Raw genomic sequence first — 19,046 nt, 5'->3', positions numbered from 1 at the left:
AGACAGAGTATAGGCTAGGTGGACAAAGACTACAGACCTCACTCAGGGAGAAAGACCTTGGGGTGACCATAACACCGAGCACATCACCGGAGGCACACATCAACCAAATAACTGATGCAGCATACGGGCGCCTGGCAAACCTGAGAATAGCGTTCCGATACCTTAATAAGGAATCGTTCAAGACACTGTACACTGTGTATGTTAGGCCCATACCGGAGTATGCAGCACCAGTCTGGAACCCACACCTGGTCAAGCACGTCAAGAAGTTAGAGAAAGTACAAAGGTTTGCAACAAGGCTAGTCCCAGAGCTCAAGGGAATGTCGTACGAGGAAAGGTTAAAGGAAATCGGACTGACGACACTGGAGGACAGAAGGGTCAGGGGAGACATGATAACAACATACAAGATACTGCGGGGAATAGACAAGGTGGACAGAGATAGGATGTTCCAGAGAGGGGACAAAGGGACAAGGGGTCACAACTGGAAGCTGAAGACTCAGACGAGTCACAGGGACGTTAGGAAGTATTTCTTCAGGCATAGAGTTGTCAGCAAGTGGAATAGCCTAGCAAGTGAAGTAGTGGAGGCAGTAACCATACATAGTTTTAAGAAGAGGTATGGCAAAGCTCTGGAAGCAGAGAGAGAGAGGACCCAGTAGCAATCAGTGAAGAGGCGGGGCCAGGAGCTGAGTCTCGACCCCTGCAACCACAACTAGGTGAGTACATTCACACACACACATATTCACACACGCACACACACATACACACACACACACACACACACACATACACACACACACACACACACACACACACACACACACACACACACACACACACATACACACACGAACAATGTGGAGAGTGAGATAGTAGAGGAAGGATGCATTCATGACTTTAAGAATAGGTACGATAAGGCTCTTGGAGCTGGGAAAGGGTGGACCTAGTAACAACTAGTGAAGGGATGGGGCCAGCAGCTGTGTCTTGTTCCCTGCAACTACATATAGGCGAGCAAGCACACACACACACACACACACACACACACACACACACACACACACACACACACACACACACACACACACACACACACACACACACACACACACATACACACACACACACACACACACACACACACACACACACACAAACGCACACATTTTCATTAAGTTGTCAGTAAACCAAACCGTTCCAACAGAACATACTAGAATTGTACAATCAATATTACTGTACACTTACTTGTATTGGGCAGGTAATCAGCGGTACACAACCATTATCTTTAATTAATGGACGACTGAGAGCAAGAACTAATTAAATTGTCATTTAAGTCACTCTTGCATTTATAATGCATATGTATCCTTGTATGTATGCTGATGAATATATGTCTCGTGACGTGCATGCACTGAGAGCTGCACAGTATATACACTTGGAGGGTTGTATATCTCAGTGTATATATTCTTGGAGTTTAATCCCAAGTGATAAGCAGATTTAATGACCCTCGTGACGTTGATTAGTTTTAAACTTATTAAATCAACCAACATATTATTGATGATGAGACATCACCTGTGTTCATTGTGTTCTATGATTGTTCGTTGTGTTCTATGATTGTTCATTGTGTTCTATGATTGTTCGTTTTGTTCTATGATTGTTCATTGTGTGCTATGATTGTTCATTGTGTTCTATGATTGTTCATTGTGTTCTATGATTGTTCATTGTGTTCTATAATTGTTTGTTTTGTTCTATGATTGTTCATTGTGTGCTATGATTGTTCATTGTGTTCTATGATTGTTCATTGTGTTCTATGATTGTTCATTGTGTTCTATAATTGTTCGTTTTGTTCTATGATTGTTCATTGTGTGCTATGATTGTTCATTGCGTTCTATGATTGCTCATTCTCTTCTATGATTGTTCAATGTGTTCTATGGTTGTTCATTGTGTTCTATGATTGTTCAATGTGTTCTATGGTTGTTCATTGTGTTCTGTGATTGTTCATTGTGTTCTATGATTGTTCACTGTGTTCTGCGATTCTTTCTCTTGAATTATTTTACAGTTGCATTCTTTTAGTACAATTATTTTTTACCTGCCATGCAAAAAAAATGAATTACGTTTATTACGTTTATATATATTGTGGTCTATGCTTTTACAACCGTAAATTTCTTGGGGTGTTGATGTATATGAGGTTTTAAAGTCAAGAAAACTTGAATTACCAAAATTGGGAACTACAGCAAACTCTGTGCTTATATAATGTACAGTGATACATTCCCTTAAACGTATATACACCGAGGGATACACTCCTCTTAGTATACATACATGCACTGATAAATACACACCTCTAAGAGTATATATGGTGAAAGACACACACACGTACATATACACACACATCTCCAGGCACGTACATCTTTGTGTGTTAAAGTAGAAGGTTCTTTCGTGTCCTGTCATTAAAATGATGTAATTATGTGTACTGCAAAAAATGTACTTCAATAGTACTTCATTTGGGCGTTGTACTGCTTGTCGTCTTGTCACTCTCGTGTCCATGAAGCACAATCACCACCTCAGTACCTCCCTCACGTCGTTGTACACTCATATTTCACATTCTTGTTAACATAACAATCTCTCCAAGAATATATATATATATATATATATATATATATATATATATATATATATATATATATATATATATATATATATATATATATATATATATATATATATATATATATATATGCATACATAGAATAAGATCACAGTACAGAGGTGATATCACAATATGCAAAATAACCACAGTGAACAAAATATAAATTCAAGCGTTGTCGTTAACTCTCCCGTTATCAATGAATCGTTAAAATAATATGACAACAGAAGATTTACGAAGCTAAAATATAACCTCCCATGTGACCTCACGTGTGAGCTCACATAGGACCTTACATAGGACCTTATATAGGACCTTACATAGGACCTTACATAGGGCCTTACATAGGACCTTACATTGGACCTTACACAGGACCTTACTTAACAAGCGTTTGAGTGTCGTGAAGATTTAGTCAAATTACATGTAAATATTCTAAGAGTAACAAGTCAGGCATAATTTAAAATCCTTACAAATTATTTTCATTATTAATGAATCTAAGTTATACATCCCAGAACTTATATTCATTTTACAATCAATACTATTTTTCATGAAGCTTTATTCAATTACATTTCGCTCAACCATGGACTTGATTGACATAACCGTCTCGACTTTTTCAAAATCAATTAAGTGGTTAAAAATCTCACGTAAATAAGAGAGAGCATTAGACTTTTGTCCGGTTCTAATGCTATATTTATATTGTTATAATCTTAGCTCAAGACGCCGGCAACCGTATTTTGTAAGAAATTCTTAATAATTTTTAATACTACTTTGATTTTTAAATTTTTTAGCAGAGCAAGTCTTTCAAGACAGTTTTCATGCAAAAGTAGAACTTATTATTGGTTGAATATGTTTCTTTGTCCTTTTTTAATTGTAGAATGTACCTCTGACAATTTTAAAAGGTTTAATTTTTTTTTTTACATTTTAAATCATATGTTATTTCATAAATCTTCAATATTTCCTTGTCTATGAAATCAGGGCTGTAAATACTCTCATAAACATGGATGAGAATACAGAAAGTTTAACTCTGTGAAGACTAACAGTGATGTGAGGAACAATAGTGCACATAAGAGCAGTTATTTGTTGGGTTTCTGCATATTTTGAATTTAAATTTTTGGTTCTACTTAATAATTAAAACATCTTAAAAAAGGCAATGAGTTATTTCGCTCAGACTGAACTGTAAAGTTCATGGAAGGCGCTAGACTATTTAATTAAAGTTGAAAGTGGTGTATATCTATAAGCTTAGGCATTAAGCACTGAACGTCGTCCTTATACCTATATGCATCATTTAGCTTCATCAGAAAGAATTCTGTTAATGGGTATTGCTTCAAAAAATTCCATGTACAGAGTGCTAAGAACTGGAGAGAAAGAACTTTCGACTGTCATGCCAAACTGCACCGACAATGCAAAGTTAATAAGTTCAGTGATTGATTGTACAGACAACGGTAAATCGTGATTTCAGAGAAATTCAGATAGGGACTTTTGTGAACAAGGATGTGTCAACAAAAGTAACCACATTGTAATCATTTAAGTCAGTCATAATGATTAGTTTGTCAACTAATTCATCATTATTCTTAACATTAAATCTAGAAAATTTGCCTACATTTGGGCTTAATATATTTACTAGCTCTTTGGATAATTTATAGGGGACTAAGCTAGTGGAGCTAATTATAGGTCTGACCGGATTGCCTGGTTTAGGTGTTTTGATTAATCTATACATATATGATAAAGATGGGTTGATGGTTACGAATTTTTAAATTATTTCATCTTTGGTTTTCAGCTTTAGTATTATTGTGATGTTGAACTTACTGTTTACTGAATCTAAGAGAGTCTTTCTGAGCTTACAATAAGTGTCCACATCGTTCAAGATATTAATCATTTTACCTTGGTAATCAGTTTTTTTTTTTTCAAAATTAGTACTGCATTTATTTTGCATGTTTTATTAATATGCAAATTTTCATTATTTATTTTTTATGATTTTCATATGACTTAAAAAAATTCTGAGGACAACTAGGAATATTTTGTTTTCTCATGGAACTCTATATCATTCCATTACTTATATTAATTTCATCACCAGATAAATCAGATTTTTCCAAGTTGCAAAAAGTTTTTGTAATTTCCATATTATTGACTTTTTAGAATTTCCAAAACTTAGACCAAAACCTAGAGCAGCAGTTGTGTTCTTATCTAATGTTTCGGCTGACAAATTAATTACAAAGTTATCATCAGTATATTTAATTCAGTTACTGTTTTCTTTTAGACTGTCTTACTTGCGTCTTGTTTTTTTTTTTTTCTTTTGAGATTATTACTAACTCTTTTGAGTTTGTTGTAGCAACGACATGATAAAATTTGCTTCCATACTGATGGCATAGCTTGATTAAAGCAATATTTTTTTTATTAAAAATTATATATTGTGATGTATAACTTGTTTAGGAATTATATATTTGATTAAGAATATCCCAAAAAATGCTGATGACTGTGTCTTGAAAATTCCCAATAAGAAATACAATAAAGTTTGTTATGGTCAAGCAGGAGAAAGTTCTCACCTAAGATTAGAACAACATAAATGTAACGTTAGAACCTGACAAAAGTTTAAAGCTCTGTTTACTTAAGTGACAGATTTTAACCTCCCAAATGATTTTGAAAATGTCGAGAAGGCTGTATTTAGCAAGTCCTTCGATTAGTGAAATATAACTCAATCAAACTTCATAAAAAATAGCATTGATTGCATTATGAATATAGTTCTATATTATATAAATTAGGTTCACTTGTAATTAATAGAATTTATGAAGATTTTAAACTATGCCTGACGTGTTAATAATAAATTATGAAATAGCTTGAAATTTCCATATTTTTTCATATATATATATATATATATATATATATATATATATATATATATATATATATATATATATATATATATATATATATATATATATATATATATATATATATATATATATATATATATATATATATATATATATATATATTTTTTTTTTTTTTTTTTTTTTTTTTATTATCACACCGGCCGATTCCCACCAAGGCAGGGTGGCCCGAAAAAGAAAAACTTTCACCATCATTCACTCCATCACTGTCTTGCCAGAAGGGTGCTTTACACTACAGTTTTTAAACTGCAACATTAACACCCCTCCTTCAGAGTGCAGGCACTGTACTTCACATCTCCAGGACTCAAGTCCGGCCTGCCGGTTTCCCTGAATCCCTTCATAAATGTTACTTTGCTCACACTCCAACAGCACGTCAAGTATTAAAAACCATTTGTCTCCATTCACTCCTATCAAACACGCTCACGCATGCCTGCTGGAAGTCCAAGCCCCTCGCACACAAAACCTCCTTTACCCCCTCCCTCCAACCCTTCCTAGGCCGACCCCTACCCCGCCTTCCTTCCACTACAGACTGATACACTCTTGAAGTCATTCTGTTTCGCTCCATTCTCTCTACATGTCCGAACCACCTCAACAACCCTTCCTCAGCCCTCTGGACAACAGTTTTGGTAATCCCGCACCTCCTCCTAACTTCCAAACTACGAATTCTCTGCATTATATTCACACCACACATTGCCCTCAGACATGACATCTCCACTGCCTCCAGCCTTCTCCTCGCTGCAACATTCATCACCCACGCTTCACACCCATATAAGAGCGTTGGTAAAACTATACTCTCATACATTCCCCTCTTTGCCTCCAAGGACAAAGTTCTTTGTCTCCACAGACTCCTAAGTGCACCACTCACTCTTTTTCCCTCATCAATTCTATGATTCACCTCATCTTTCATAGACCCATCCGCTGACACGTCCACTCCCAAATATCTGAATACGTTCACCTCCTCCATACTCTCTCCCTCCAATCTGATATTCAATCTTTCATCACCTAATCTTTTTGTTATCCTCATAACCTTACTCTTTCCTGTATTCACCTTTAATTTTCTTCTTTTGCACACCCTACCAAATTCATCCACCAATCTCTGCAACTTCTCTTCAGAATCTCCCAAGAGCACAGTGTCATCAGCAAAGAGCAGCTGTGACAACTCCCACTTTGTGTGTGATTCTTTATCTTTTAACTCCACGCCTCTTGCCAAGACCCTCGCATTTACTTCTCTTACAACCCCATCTATAAATATATTAAACAACCACGGTGACATCACACATCCTTGTCTAAGGCCTACTTTTACTGGGAAAAAATTCCCCTCTTTCCTACATACTCTAACTTGAGCCTCACTATCCTCGTAAAAACTCTTCACTGCTTTCAGTAACCTACCTCCTACACCATACACTTGCAACATCTGCCACATTGCCCCCCTATCCACCCTGTCATACGCCTTTTCCAAATCCATAAATGCCACAAAGACCTCTTTAGCCTTATCTAAATACTGTTCACTTATATTTTTCACTGTAAACACCTGGTCCACACACCCCCTACCTTTCCTAAAGCCTCCTTGTTCATCTGCTATCCTATTCTCCGTCTTACTCTTAATTCTTTCAATTATAACTCTACCATACACTTTACCAGGTACACTCAACAGACTTATCCCCCTATAATTTTTGCACTCTCTTTTATCCCCTTTGCCTTTATACAAAGGAACTATGCATGCTCTCTGCCAATCCCTAGGTACCTTACCCTCTTCCATACATTTATTAAATAATTGCACCAACCACTCCAAAACTATATCCCCACCTGCTTTTAACATTTCTATCTTTATCCCATCAATCCCGGCTGCCTTACCCCCTTTCATTTTACCTACTGCCTCACGAACTTCCCCCACACTCACAACTGACTCTTCCTCACTCCTACAAGATGTTATTCCTCCTTGCCCTATACACGAAATCACAGCTTCCCTATCTTCATCAACATTTAACAATTCCTCAAAATATTCCTTCCATCTTCCCAATACCTCTAACTCTCCATTTAATAACTCTCCTCTCCTATTTTTAACTGACAAATCCATTTGTTCTCTAGGCTTTCTTAACTTGTTAATCTCACTCCAAAACTTTTTCTTATTTTCAACAAAATTTGTTGATAACATCTCACCCACTCTCTCATTTGCTCTCTTTTTACATTGCTTCACCACTCTCTTAACTTCTCTCTTTTTCTCCATATACTCTTCCCTCCTTGCATCACTTCTACTTTGTAAAAACTTCTCATATGCTAACTTTTTCTCCCTTACTACTCTCTTTACATCATCATTCCACCAATCGCTCCTCTTCCCTCCTGCACCCACTTTCCTGTAACCACAAACTTCTGCTGAACACTCTAACACTACATTTTTAAACCTACCCCATACCTCTTCGACCCCATTGCCTATGCTCTCATTAGCCCATCTATCCTCCAATAGCTGTTTATATCTTACCCTAACTGCCTCCTCTTTTAGTTTATAAACCTTTACCTCTCTCTTCTGTGACCACAATAAGATTCATCCAACTAGGTATATTTCTACACCATAGGAAGGTTAGCACAGGCACGCGACGGGCTGGAGTTTTGAGACTCTATGACCGCGGGTTCAATCCCGGCCGGGGGTATGGTTTATATATATATGTATATATATGTATATATATATATGTATATATATGTATATATATATATGTATATATATGTATATATATATATATGTATATATATGTATATATATATATATATATATATAAGCGGAACAACCACTGTGAAAAAACAGTGAAATTCCAAGCACTTTCGTGACTTCTCAAAATATCAAGGACGGATTGTGTTAAGCAATCTTGTTTAAAAAAATCCATGTATAAATAACTAACAACAGGTGAAAGAGGATTTCCCATTGCCATACTAAAACTCTGAGTGCAAAACTCTTCATAAAATACAAATTTTGTATCAACAGTACAAGGTTTAATAAGTTTAATGACAGTAGGAACTGGCAATGGTAAATCGTAATTAACAAGTTCTTCAAATAAGAAACGTGATAAATCATTAACTGGAACTTTTGTAAACAAGGAAGTAACATCAAAACTAACCTTCTTGAAATAATTTAAGTCATTCATGGTGCTTAACTTATCCACTAAATCTATGTTGTGTTTTGCATTAAAGTTAGAAAATTTTTCCAACAACTGGGCTCAAAATATCTACGAGGCATTTAAATAATTTATAGGAAACTAAATTTGTGGAACTATTAATTGATCTAACTGGATTACCTGGTTTGTGTGTATTTATTAATCCATACATGTAGGGTGAAGATGGATTAGTGGAAGTAAATTTTTTAATTAATTCATCTTTGGCTTTCAGTAAATGCTTTATTGTTTAATTGAAATTACTGTTAACAGTTCCTAAGGGATTCTTTCTAAGTTTAGAATAAGTTACTGTATCATCTAGGAGATTATTTATTTCTTCTTGGTAATCATTTTCTTTCAAAATTACTATTGCACTTATTTTTTCTGCTTTAATAAGATGCATTTTTTTTTTATTATTAATAAGTGCATCATAAGACTTAAATTTATACATAGAACTTTTCGAGACAAGACTGATAACACAATCCTTCCAAATAAAGCTAAGTGATATAGATATGCTGACGATATTTTTTGTCTTATGTCTAAAAATATAGATATAAACAATTTCCTCGTTAAATTAAATAGTTTAGCTTATTCTATAAATTTTACTGTTGAGTTCGAAGAAAATAACTCATTGCCTTTCCTAGATGTTTTAATTATTAAGGTTAACAATGATCTTAAATTTAAAATTTACAGAAAACCAACAAATAACTGTTCCTATGTACACTATTATTCTTCACATCAAGACAGAGTTAAACTGTCGGTGAGCTTTACGTATTTATAGTCTCCAACATTTATGAAATAGCTAATGATCTAAAATACCCAAGAAACCTAATTGCTAAATCCTTTAAAATAGCTAGAAATACTTTTTTCAATTCAAAAAGGGACAATCTGCCTTATTCAACTTAAAATTTGTTGGTTCTCCCTTACCATGAAAACTTGGTTGATATGCCTTCTCTTCTTAATAATTTTAATATCAAATTTGTATTTAAAATATTGACACAGTTAAAAACTTTTGATAAAAAATTCTCCCCCAAAATGCTGACGGATGTGTCTACAAGATTCCTTGTCAAATATGTGATAAAATTTATTATGGTCAAACTGGTAAAAGTCTTGAACTAAGGTTAAAACAACATAAATATAGCATTAGAAGTGGACAAAATTCTAATTCTCTGTTTATTAATGTGAGAGATTTTAACCATCCAATTGATTTTCAAAACTCCATTGTCGACAGGAATATAATAGAATCCTGTTACACAAAAAGTAGTTTCGAAAATTATATGAATATTTCTTTTGGTTTATATAAACTGGATTCATTAATAACTAATAAAATTTGGGAAGAATTTAAGGAACATTAGACAAGTTTTTGGGTAGAACATAAACTGTGTTTCACGGATCACTCGCTGCCACCCACAACAACACCTGACTATTCCTTGATAATGTGAGAAGTCGCAAAAGCGCTTGGACTTTTACTATTTTTTCACAGTGGTTGTTCTGCATATTGTGATATCACCTGTTTACAGTGATCTTATTGCATTTATATATATATATATATATATATATATATATATATATATATATATATATATATATATATATATATATATATAAATATATATATATATATATATATATATATATATATATATATATATATATATATATATATATTATTAACACATCAGCCGTTTTCCAGAGAGGTAGGGTGGCTCGAAAAAGAATAACAATCACCATCATTCACTTCATCACTGTCTTGCCAGAGGTGCACTTACACTACAGTTATAAAACTGCAACATTAACACCCCTCCTTCAGAGTGCAGACACTGTACTTCTCATCTCCAAAACTCAAGTCGGCCTGCAGGTTTCCCTGAATCCCTTCATAAATATTACCCTGCTCACACTACAACAGCACGCGAAGTCCTAAAAACCGTTTGTCTCCATTCTCTCCTAACACGCACACGAAGGCTTGTTGGAAGTCCAAGACCCTCACACACAAAACCCCCTTTACTCCCTCCCCACAGCCTTTCCTAGGCCGACCACTACCCCGCCTTCCCTCCGCTATAGATTTATACACTCTCGAAGTCATTTTATTTCATTCAACCCTCTCTCTATGTCCGAACCACCTCAACAGCCCCTCCTCAGCCATCTGGATAATAGTTTTGGTAATTCCACACCTCCTAATTTCCAAACTGCTAATTCTCTGCATCATATTCACACCATATATTGCCCTCAGACACATCTCCACTGCCTCCAGCCTTCTCCTTGTTACGACATTCATCACCCATGCTTCGCACCCATATAAGAGCATTGGTATAACTATATTTACATACATTCCCCTCTTTGCTTCCATGGGCAAAGTTCTTTGTCTCCACAAACTCCTAAGTGCACCACTCACCTTTTCCCCCTAATTAATTCTATGATTCACTTCATCTTTCATAGAACCATCTACTGACACGTCCACTCCTAAATATCTGAATACAATCACCTCTTCCATACTCTCTCCCTACAATCAGATATCCAATCTTTCGTTGCCTAATTTTTTTGTTATCCTCATCAGCTTAATCTTTCCAAAATTTACTTTTAATTTTCTTCTTTCACATTCCCTACCAAACTCATCCACAACCTCTGCAACCTCTCTTCAGAATCTCCCAAAAGCACAGTGTAATCAGCAAAGAGCAACTGTGACAACTCCCACTATGTGTTAGAGTCTTTATCTTTTAACCCCACACCACTTACCAACACCCAAGCATTCACTTCTCTTACAGCCCCATCTGTAAATATATTGAACAACCATGGTGACATCACACATCCTTGTCTAAGGCCTACTTTTACTGGGAAATAATCTCCCTCTCTCCTATATACTCTAACGTGAGCCTCACTATCCTCGTAAAAACTTTTCTCTGCTTTCAATAATCTACCTCCTGTTTTATACATTTGCAACTTCTGCCACATTGCCCCCCTATCCACCCTGTCATACGCCTTTTCCAAATCCATAAATGCCACAAAAACCTCTTTACCCTTATCTAAATATTGTTCACCTACATGTTTTCAGTCAACATTTGGTCTACACACCTCCTACCCTTACTAAAGCCTCCTTATTCAACTGTTATCCTACTCTCAGTCTTTTAAATCTTTCAACAATAACTCTACCATACACTTTATCAGGTATTTTCAACAGACTTATTCCCCTATAATTTCTGCACTCTCTTTTCTCCTTGCCATTATACATAGGAACCATGCATGCTCTCTGCCAATCCCTAGGTACCTTACCCTCTTCCATACATTTATTTAACAAAAGCACCAACCGCTCCAGAATTATATCCCACCGTTTCTGTTTTTATCCCATCAATCCCAGCTGTCTTACCCCCTTTCATTCTACCCACTGCCTCACGAACTGCTCGCTCCTCTTCATTCCTACAAGATGCTCTTCCTTCTTGCCCTATACACGAAATCACAGCTTCCCTATCTTCACCAACATTAAACAATTCCTCAAAATATTTCATATATATATATATATATATATATATATATATATATATATATATATATATATATATATATATATATATATATATATATATATATATATATATATATATATATGCGGCCCTGAAATTACAAACCCAACACTCTGCCAACTACACCACAGAAGACTAAAAGTAAAACTTCAACTATGAAACTCTTTTTCCTGTGGAGGTTAGTAACCGCCATAAGCTGCCACTCGAAAAAACAGGTCTTTGCTAAAACACTCGTTCCACCAGCAGGCAGCACCAACTCTGGCTCTCGTCCCTTCAAAATTCACCTGCCAAATATGCTGAAATTGTCAGTTAAATAGCTTAAAAATTCATATGGGACGACGAATTCTTCTCGTATTTTGTAAATTTTGTCTTTCCTTTCGTATTTGTAAATATATTTTTATTGTAAATCTCTGATCATCTTTGTTCAGTGATATCGGTTTTTGGAGTTGAATCGCTTTTCCTGTACTCTGGTATAAGTCATGGCCTCCCAGTCCTCTGCCAAGGAGAGAACAGCCAGAATGAATTTTGGAGACATCAGTTTTTTTTCGGAATTCAATTTTCTAGTATTTTTTTTTTTTTGCTTTAATTCAGATTCCCGCAAGCAGTTTTGATTTCTTTTCGTTCCTGGTAATTGCTTTGCTTGATTCCAGTTCCAAGTATTTATCAGCTTTCTTCCAGTTCCTAGTACTGGACTAGGCTAATCATATAAGTTCCTGCAGGAAATTTCTTACCTTCATGTATTTCCTGTTATTTATCCCATGTACTCACCCAATTGTACTCGCCTAATTGTGGCTGCAGGGGTCGATTCATAGTGGTGTGTGTGTGTGTGTGTGTGTGTGTGTGTGTGTGTGTGTGTGTGTGTGTGTGTGTGTGTGTGTACTCACCTATTTGTGGTTCCACGGTTTGATTCACAGCTCCTGGCCCTCATCTCCTTGCTGGTCATTACTAGGTCCACTCTCTCCCTGCTCCAATAGCTTTATCCTACCTCTTCTTAAAGCTGTGTATAGATGCTGCCTCCACTACATCACTTTTCAGACTGTTCAACTTCCTGAGAACCCCAAGTCTGAATTAATACTTTCTAACATCCCTGTGACACATCTGAGTGTTCAACTTCCAGGTGTGACCCCTTGTTGCTGCGTCACATCTCTCAAACATTCTGCCACTATCCACCTTATCAAGTCCTCTCAATATTTTATGTTATCATATCCTTCCTATATCTCCTGTCCTCCAGTGCCGTCAGGTTGATTTCCCTTAACCTCATCTCGAAGGACATGCCACTTAGCTCCGGGACTAATTTTATTGCAAAACTTTGCATTTTTCTGTAATTTCTTAAGGTTACAGACCAGGTGTGGGTTCCAGACTGGTGCTGTGTACTCCAATATGGGCCTGACGTACACAGTGTAGTGTCTTGAATGGCTCCTTACTCAGGTGTTGAAACGCTATTCTTAAGCTTGCCAAGCGCACTTATGCTGCAGCAGTTATTCGGTTGACGGGCGCCTCAAGAGATGTGCTCGATATGATATTCACCCCAACATCCTTCTCCTTGAGCGAGGCTTGCAGCCTTTGGCCCACTAGGATGTAATCCGTCTGCCGTCTTTTTTGACTTTCCCTATTGTTGGACCAGGCTTACGGCCTGTTCAGGTCCTCGTTCGTTGAATTCTCCGCATTAGCTTCACGTCCTCTGCAAACAGGGACACCTCCGAATCCATCCCCTCCATTATGTCATTCACATATACCAAAAACAGTACTGGCCCTAGGACTGACCTTTGTGGAACCCAGCTCGTCACATGCGCTCACTCCAACACCTCGCTCCGTATCATCACTAGTTGTTTCCTCCTGTCAGGTATTTCTTTATCCCTTGCTGTGCATTTCCTGTTTTTCTTGCCTGTTCCTCTAACTTTTGTACTAATCTCTTGTGCAGAACTGTTAGTTAGTTAGTAAGTTACCATTTTGTGCTAGGCACATGTGTGTGTGTGTACTCACCTAGTTGTACTCACCTAGCTGAGGTCGCATGGGTCGAGCTTTATCATACCTCTGCTTAGAGCTATGTATGGATCCTGCCTCCACTACATCGCTTCTAAAATTATTCCACTTCCTGACTACTCTGTGGTTGAAGAAATACTTCTTAACTTGTGTGTGTGTGTGTGTGTGTGTGTGTGTGTGTGTGTGTGTGTGTGTGTGTGTGTGTGTGTGTGTGTGTGTGTGTGTGTGTGTGTGTGTGTGTTTGTGTGTGTGTGTGTGTATGTAGGTGTGTAGGTGTGTGTGTGCGTGCGTGTGTGTGTGTGTGTGTGTACTCACCTAGTTATACTCACCTAGTTGAGGTTGCAGGGGTCGAGTCCGAGCTCCTGGCCCCGCCTCTTCACTGATCGCTACTAGGTCACTCTCCCTGAGCCGTGAGCTTTATCATACCTCTGCTTAAAGCTATGTATGGATCCTGCCTCCACTACATCGCTTCCCAAATTATTCCACTTACTGACTACTCTGTGGCTGAAGAAATACTTCCTAACATCCCTGTGATTCTTCTGTGTCTTCAGCTTCCAACTGTGTCCCCTTGTTACTGTGTCCAATCTCTGGAACATCCTGTCTTTGTCCACCTTGTCAATTCCTCTCTGTATTTTGTATGTCGTTATCATGTCCCCCCTATCTCTCCTGTCCTCCAGTGTCGTCAGGTTGATTTCCCTTAACCTCTCCTCGTAGGACATACCTCTTAGCTCTGGGACTAGTCTTGTTGCAAACCTTTGCACTTTCTCTAGTTTCTTCACGTGCTTGGCTAGGTGTGGGTTCCAAACTGGTGCCGCATACTCCAATATGGGCCTAACGTACACGGTGTACAGGGTCCTGAATGATTCCTTATTAAGATGTCGGAATGCTGTTCTGAGGTTTGCTAGGCGCCCATATGCTGCAGCAGTTATTTGGTTGAGGTGCGCTTCAGGAGATGTGCCTGGTGTTATACTCACCCCAAGATCTTTTTCCTTGAGTGAGGTTTGTAGTCTCTGACCCCCTAGACTGTACTCCGTCTGCGGCCTTCTTTGCCCTTTCCCAATCTTCATGAGTTTGCACTTGGTGGGATTGAACTCCAGGAGCCTATTGCTGGACCAGGTCTGCAGCCTGTCCAGATCCCTTTGTAGTTCTGCCTGGTCTTCGATCGAGTGAATTCTTCTCATCAACTTCACGTCATCTGCAAACAGGGACACCTCAGAGTCTATTCCTTCCGTCATGTCGTTCACAAATACCAGAAACAGCACTGGTCCTAGGACTGACCCCTGCGGGACCCCGCTGGTCACAGGTGCCCACTCTGACACCTCGCCACGTACCATGACTCGCTGCTGTCTTCCTGACAAGTATTCCCTGATCCATTGTAGTGCCTTCCCTGTTATCCCTGCTTGGTCCTCCAGTTTTTGCACCAATCTCTTGTGTGGAACTGTGTCAAACGCCTTTTTGCAGTCCAAGAAAATGCAATCCACCCACCCCTCTCTCTCTTGTCTTACTGCTGTCACCATGTCATAGAACTCCAGTAGGTTTGTGACACAGGATTTCCCGTCCCTGAAACCATGTTGGCTGCTGTTGATGAGATCGTTCCTTTCTAGGTGTTCCACCACTCTTCTCCTGATAATCTTCTCCATGATTTTGCATACTATACATGTCAGTGACACTGGTCTGTAGTTTAATGCTTCATGTCTGTCTCCTTTTTTAAAGATTGGGACTACATTTGCTGTCTTCCATGCCTCAGGCAATCTCCCTGTTTCGATAGATGTATTGAATATTGTTGTTAGGGGTACACATAGCGCCTCTGCTCCCTCTCTCAATACCCATGGGGAGATGTTATCTGGCCCCATTTCCTTTGAGGTATCTAGCTCACTCAGAAGCCTCTTCACTTCTTCCTCGGTTGTGTGCACTGTGTCCAGCACTTGGTGGTGTGCCCCACCTCTCCGTCTTTCTGGAGTCCCTTCTGTCTCCTCTGTGAACACTTCTTTGTCTCCTCTGTGAACACTTGTGTGTGTGTGTGTGTGTGTGTGTGTGTGTGTGTGTGTGTGTGTGTGTGTGTGTGTGTGTGTGTGTGTGAGTGTTTGTGTGTGTATGTGTGTGTGTGAGTGTGTGTGTGTGCGTAGTGTGTGTGCATAGATGTGTGTGTATAGATGTGTGTGTGTGTGTAGGTGTGTGTGTGTGTGTGTGTGTGTGTGTGTGTGTGTGTGTGTGTGTGTGTGTGTGTGTGTGTGTGTGTGTGTGTGTGTGTGTGTGTGTGTTTTTAACACCTCTGATGTAGACAGTAACATTAGGTTGGTATAACAGTCTATGAATAAAGGATTGATATCTGAGCTGGAGAGATTGCTGAATTATTTTGTGTAGTCTGAGCGGTAGTTTACTATCCAACAGCAGCAGTTCATTCCTGTGGACAGTAGTGTACCGTCCACCCACAGCTCACCTTGTGGGTGGTGGTGTACCGTCCTCCCACAGCTCACCTTGTGGGTGGTGGTGTACCGTCCTCCCACAGCTCACCTTGTGGGCGGTGGTGTACTGTGCACCCACAGCTCACCTTGTCGGCGGTGTACCGTGCACCAACAGCTCACCTTGTGGGCGGTGGGGTACCGTGCACCCACAGCTCACCTTGTGGGCGGTGGTGTACCGTGCACCCACAGCTTACCTTGTGGGCGGTGGGGTACCGTGCACCCACAGCTCACCTTGTGGGCGGTGGTGTACCGTGCACCCACAGCTCACCTTGTGGGCGGTGGTGTACCGTGCACCCACAGCTCACCTTGTGGGCGGTGGTGTACCGTGAACCCACAGCTCACCTTGTGGGCGGTGGTGTACCGTGCACCCACAGTTCACCTTGTGGGCGGCGGTGTACCGTGCACCCACAGCTCACCTTGTGGGCGGTGGTGTACCGTGCACCCACAGCTCACCTTGTGGGCGGTGGTGTACCGTGGACCCACAGCTCACCTTGTGGGCGGTGGTGTACCGTGCACCCACAGCTCACCTTGTGGGCGGTGGTGTACCGTGCACCCACAGCTCACCTTGTGGGCGGTGGTGTACCGTGCACCCACAGCTCACCTTGTGGGCGGTGGTGTACCGTGCACCCACAGCTCACCTTGTGGGCGGTGGTGTACCGTGCACCCACAGCTCACCTTGTGGGCGGTGGTGTACCGTGGACCCACAGCTCACCTTGTGGGCGGTGGTGTACCGTGCATCCACAGCTCACCTTGTAGGCGGTGGTGTACCGTGCACCCACAGCTCACCTTGTGGGCGGTGGTGTACCGTGCACCCACAGCTCACCTTGTGGGCGGTGGTGTACCGTGCACCCACAGCTCACCTTGTGGGCGGTGGTGTACCGTGCACCCACAGTTCACCTTGTGGGCGGTGGTGTACCGTGCACCCACAGCTCACCTTGTGGACGGTGGTGTACCGTGCACCCACAGCTCACCTTGTGGGCGGTGGTGTACCGTGCACCCACAGCTCACCTTGTGGGCGGTGGTGTACCGTGCACCCACAGCTCACCTTGTGGGCGGTGGTGTACCGTGCACCCACAGTTCACCTTGTGGGCGGTGGTGTACCGTGCACCCACAGCTCACCTTGTAGGCGGTGGTGTACCGTGCACCCACAGCTCACCTTGTGGGCGGTGGTGTACCGTGCACCCACAGCTCACCTTGTGGGCGGTGGTGTACCGTGCACCCACAGCTCACCTTGTGGGCGGTGGTGTACCGTGCACCCACAGCTCACCTTGTGGGCGGTGGTGTACCGTGCACCCACAGCTCACCTTGTGGGCGGTGGTGTACCGTGCACCCACAGCTCACCTTGTGGGCGGTGGTGTACCGTGCACCCACAGCTCACCTTGTGGGCGGTGGTGTACCGTGGACCCACAGCTCACCTTGTGGGCGGTGGTGTACCGTGGACCCACAGCTCACCTTGTGGGCGGTGGTGTACCGTGCACCCACAGCTCACCTTGTGGGCGGTGGTGTACCGTGCACCCACAGCTCACCTTGTGGGCGGTGGTGTACCGTGCACCCACAGCTCACCTTGTGGGCGGTGGTGTACCGTGCACCCACAGCTCACCTTGTGGGCGGTGGTGTACCGTGCACCCACAGCTCACCTTGTGGGCGGTGGTGTTCCGTGGACCCACAGCTCACCTTGTGGGCGGTGGTGTACCGTGGACCCACAGCTCACCTTGTGGGCGGTGGTGTACCGTGCACCCACAGCTCACCTTGTGGGCGGTGGTGTTCCGTGGACCCACAGCTCACCTTGTGGGCGGTGGTGTACCGTGGACCCACAGCTCACCTTGTGGGCGGTGGTGTACCGTGCACCCACAGCTCACCTTGTGGGCGGTGGTGTACCGTGCACCCACAGCTCACCTTGTGGGCGGTGGTGTACCGTGCACCCACAGCTCACCTTGTGGGCGGTGGTGTACCGTGCACCCACAGCTCACCTTGTAGGCGGTGGTGTACCGTGCACCCACAGCTCACCTTGTGGGCGGTAGCTCAAACTACAAAATTACAAAAGTCAGTCAGTCATTAACTGATCAAATTATATATTACAGCCATTTAATCTTTTACTGCCAGAATATCCACGGAATACATGACGTTGGATACAGTCACAAAATTGCCCCATTTTATCACTAACAATGATGTCTTTGTAAGAGATACATAATAGATACATAAGAGATACATAAGAGATACATAAGAGATACATAAGAGATACATAAGAGATACATAAGAGATACATAAGAGATACATAAGAGATACATAAGAGATACATAAGAGATACATAAGAGATACATAAAAGATACATAAGAGATACTCTCATCACACTGCAGATAGTTGTGGACACAACCTCAGTAACCGCATCATAGGACATGGTCTTAAATTTATATCTAGGTTTA

General features: G+C 40.6%; 1 long non-coding RNA gene across 1 annotated transcript in view; it reads left to right on the top strand.

The window, feature by feature from the left end:
- The window catches only part of LOC138851849 (uncharacterized), a 573,206-nt gene that overhangs the window by 316,148 nt on the left and 238,012 nt on the right, over positions 1 to 19,046 (top strand). The gene's annotated exons all lie outside the window — the stretch shown is intronic.

Source organism: Cherax quadricarinatus, chromosome 6, assembly GCF_038502225.1.
Source record: "Cherax quadricarinatus isolate ZL_2023a chromosome 6, ASM3850222v1, whole genome shotgun sequence".
NCBI lineage: Eukaryota > Metazoa > Arthropoda > Malacostraca > Decapoda > Parastacidae > Cherax > Cherax quadricarinatus.
Note: the sequence above shows the minus strand (reverse complement) of the source record. Positions and strands in the feature narration are given on the sequence as shown.